The sequence below is a fragment of the Myotis yumanensis genome, unplaced genomic scaffold (assembly GCF_028538775.1).
Source record: "Myotis yumanensis isolate MYYU_CA2020_CCGP unplaced genomic scaffold, mMyoYum1.0.hap1 SCAF_1, whole genome shotgun sequence".
NCBI classification, from domain to species: Eukaryota; Metazoa; Chordata; class Mammalia; order Chiroptera; family Vespertilionidae; genus Myotis; species Myotis yumanensis.
Genome location: NW_027223752.1, coordinates 115020145 through 115023861, shown reverse-complemented (window position 1 = coordinate 115023861; position 3717 = coordinate 115020145). Strand labels below are relative to the sequence as shown.

General features: G+C 42.9%; 1 pseudogene; it reads left to right on the top strand.

The window, feature by feature from the left end:
* The first annotated feature begins 1554 nt into the window (after window positions 1-1554).
* On the top strand, window positions 1555-3347 carry LOC139005231 (large ribosomal subunit protein uL4-like; annotated as a pseudogene).
* The last annotated feature ends 370 nt before the right edge of the window (window positions 3348-3717 follow it).

Sequence of the window (3717 nt, the reverse complement as noted above, 5' to 3'; positions counted from 1 at the left end):
TAAGGTATATGGGAAGCTCTGTCAAATAAGAAAATGATAATTATATTCTATTTATATGTGCATGTTAAATAGTTTCTAATATGCTTTCATGTATAACTAATTGTTATAAATTATAATATTACAAAATATTATGTTTTACAGAAAGAACAAGATTCCATATAATTTACATTACTCCATAAAGTATCTAAATTTGTAGAAATACTAACAGAAAAAATAAAAAGCTAAATAAATAGAAAATAATTATATTGTTTTTGTAACTTTTGTTAAAAATATTACTAATTCTTAAACTTTTTGTTTTTCAGATATAAGAAAGCATTTTTAAAGCAATTTGATAAATTAAATATTTCTCTCAGCAGGCAGTCGGGCCTGTGATAATCTAATACTACTGTGCCTCCTATCCCTCTGTGTAAACAAAATAAGTGATGGGACCCCTCTACTGAGACATTCCTTTGGGAAGTCTGTCAAGGAAATCATGCCTAGGGGACCAACAAATTATAAATTGAAGGCCCCATGGTCATTTGCAAGCCAACCACATTGACATTCTGGTACACAGTACGTCTAATGCTAATTATATCGGTCATGCAGACATGCCTAAGGTTTGGACTGAGGAAGGAATAAGTTCCCCACGACCTCAAGTAGTAGGCTTGCCAGTTTAGGAAATTTTATGCAGATTGAGCCATGTTTTCAGCCTTTGAAATTGTGGCACAGTAACTACCAGAACTCCTTTGGCCAATATAGTATAACTTTTACTAATAATCTTACTGACAATAGCCTGATTTGCACCACTCACCCCTATGTCTTTGTTATGGGCCCCAATCTAATAATAAGCCATAGTTCATCTTTTTCCAGACTGCCCCATTCCATTGTTGGCCTGAGATATACTTTGTAAATGACATTCACAAATAACCTCTTACCCTGAGAAGCAGCAGCTATGCTCAGGAGCCCCGTCGGAACATGCTCTCCAGCTCCAGGTGCTCCTGACTTGCTCTGAAGAGCCCGGAGGTGAACTCTTCCCACCTGAGACCTACAAACAGGTTGATTGAGCTGTTTGGGCTGATGAAACCCTGGGTAGGGTGGTTAACATCCAAACAATAAAAATTAACCTAAAGAAGGGGCATATATCTCACAGAAGAAACAATACCTCCTAAAAAAGGAAACTTTAAAGAGAATTCAACCGGTATTGCAGAAATTCTTAAAATCAGGATTAATTCAGCCATGCCAGTCTCCCTATAACATCCCTATTTTGCTGGTCAAAAAGTATCACTCTGATGACTAACCTCGGCACAAAAGGCTGAACTCATAGATCTCACCAGGGCCTTAGAATTATCCCAGGGAAAGAATGTTGACTTCGACACTGAGTCTAAATATGCCTTCATGGTAATCTAGGCCATGGGGCAATATGGAAAGAAAAAGGATCTTAACCTCAGGGAATACGGACATCAAAACATACAAATGAGCCTTTCCTGTGGGAGCTGCTGGGTTGAGAGGAGTGTGGCCTTCTCAACGTCCCCCCCCGCCCTGTCCCCGCCTCCCGCCCACCCCCCCCCTCCCGCCATGGCATGTGCTCGTCCACTGATAGCTGTGTACTCTGAAAAGGATAAACATCTGGCAAAAATAAAAAATGTCACTTTGCCTACTGTGTTCAAGTCTCCCATCTGACCAGATACTGTGAACTTTGTTCACTCCAACTTGTGCAAAAACAATAGACAGCCCTATGATATCAGTGAATTGGCAGGTCATCAAGCCAGTGCTGAGTCTGGGGTGCTGGCAGAGCTATGGCTCGAATTCCTAGAGTCCAAGGTGGTGGAACTAATCCTTCTGGCCAGGGTGCTTTTGGAAATATGTGTCATGGGGCCGCATGTTTGCACCAACCAAAACCTGGCGCCATTGGAACCCAGAGTGAACACAACACAGAAACATCATGCCATCTGCTCTGCCCTAGCTGCCTCAGCCTTACCAGCACTGGTCATGTCTAAAGGTCACCGTATTGAGGAAGTACCTGAACTTCCTTTGGTGGTTGAAGATAAAGTTGAAGGCTACAAAAAACCCAAGGAAGCTGTTTTGCTTCTTAAGAAATTCAAAACCTGGAATGAGAAAAAAAAGGTCTATGCTTCTCAGCAAATGAGAGCTGGCAAGGGCAAAATGAGAAACCGTTGTAGTATCCAGCGCAGGGCACCTTGCATCATCTACCATGAGACAATGGTATCATCAAAGCCTTCAGAAACATCCCTGGAAGTACTCTGCTTAATGTAAGCAAACTGAACATTTTGAAACTTGCTCCTGGAGGGAATGTGGGCCGTTTCTGCATTTGGACTGAAAGTGCTTTCCACAAGTTAGATGAGCTGTATGGACCTTGGTGTAGAGCTGCCTCCCCCAAGAGTAACTGCAACCTCCCCATGCACTCGATGTTCAATACAACCCTTAGCAAAATCTTGAAAAGCCCAGAGATCCAAAGAGCCCTCCGAGCACCATGCAAGAAGATTCACAGTAGAGTCCTGAAGAAGAATCCACTGAAAACCTTGAGGATTATGTTGAAGCTAAACTCATATGCAAAGACCATGCGCCGGAACACCATTCTTCGCCGGGCCAAGAACCACAAGCTCCGGGTGGATAAAGCAGCAGCACTAGAAGCCAAATCAGATGAGAAGGGGGTTCCAGGCAAGAAGCCTGAGGTCGGGAAGAAAGGAAAGAAGGCTGTGGGCCTTAAGAAGCAGAAGAAGCCGGAACCGGTTTGGCTCGGTGGATAGAGCGTCGGCCTGCGGACTGAAAGGTCCCAGGTTCGATTCCAGTCAAGGGCATGTACCTGGGTTGCGGGCACATCCCCAGTGGGGGGTGTGCAGGAGGCAGCTGATCGATGTTTCTCTCTCATCGATGTTTCTGACTCTCTATCTCTCTCCCTTCCTCTTTGTAAAAAATCAATAAAATATATTTAAAAAAAAAAAAAAAGAAGCAGAAGAAGCCTTTGGTGGGAAAAAGGCTGCAGCTACCAAGAAACCAGCAGCTGAGAAGAAGTCCGCAGAAAAGAAACCCACGATAGAAGAAAGAAGCCTGTGACATAAACTTAAATTTGTTTATTCCATAAAGTCAAATCACTTTGGACAGCTAATTTTTGAATAAAAATATGATCAAAGGCAAAAAAAAAAATAACATGCAAATAAGATTTTTAAATTGTTAGAAACAGTGAATCTACTGAACCAGATTGCCATAGTGCACTGCCCAGGACACCAGAAGAAAGGTTCCCAACAAGCCAGGGACACCCAACTGCCCAAAAAAGCAGCAAGACAGGCTTCCTGAGGGCTGCCACTTCTTGGATCTTTAATTTCCCACCTGAAGTTATCAGAATTTAAAACCCAATACACAGAACCAGATGAGGAAAGGGCCAGTGAATGGGGATTCTCTAACACTGACCCTAATTCTGTATGGAAGATCAATACTCATGCTACGATCTTACTTTCTGAAGCTCTAGTATATCCCATCCTCAAACACCTACATGAAGGGACCCTTATAGAAGGGATGCTTTAATGACCTCATTAGACCACATTTGAAGGGCCCTCATTTACAAAGAACCATTCAGAAGATTATCCAAGCCTGGCCAGTGGTTGAGCATCAACCTATAAACCAGGAGGTGACAATTTGATTCTCAGTCAGGGCACAGGCCCGGGTTGCAGGCTCGATCCCCAAGGGAGGCGTGCAGGAGGCAGTTGATCAATTATTCTC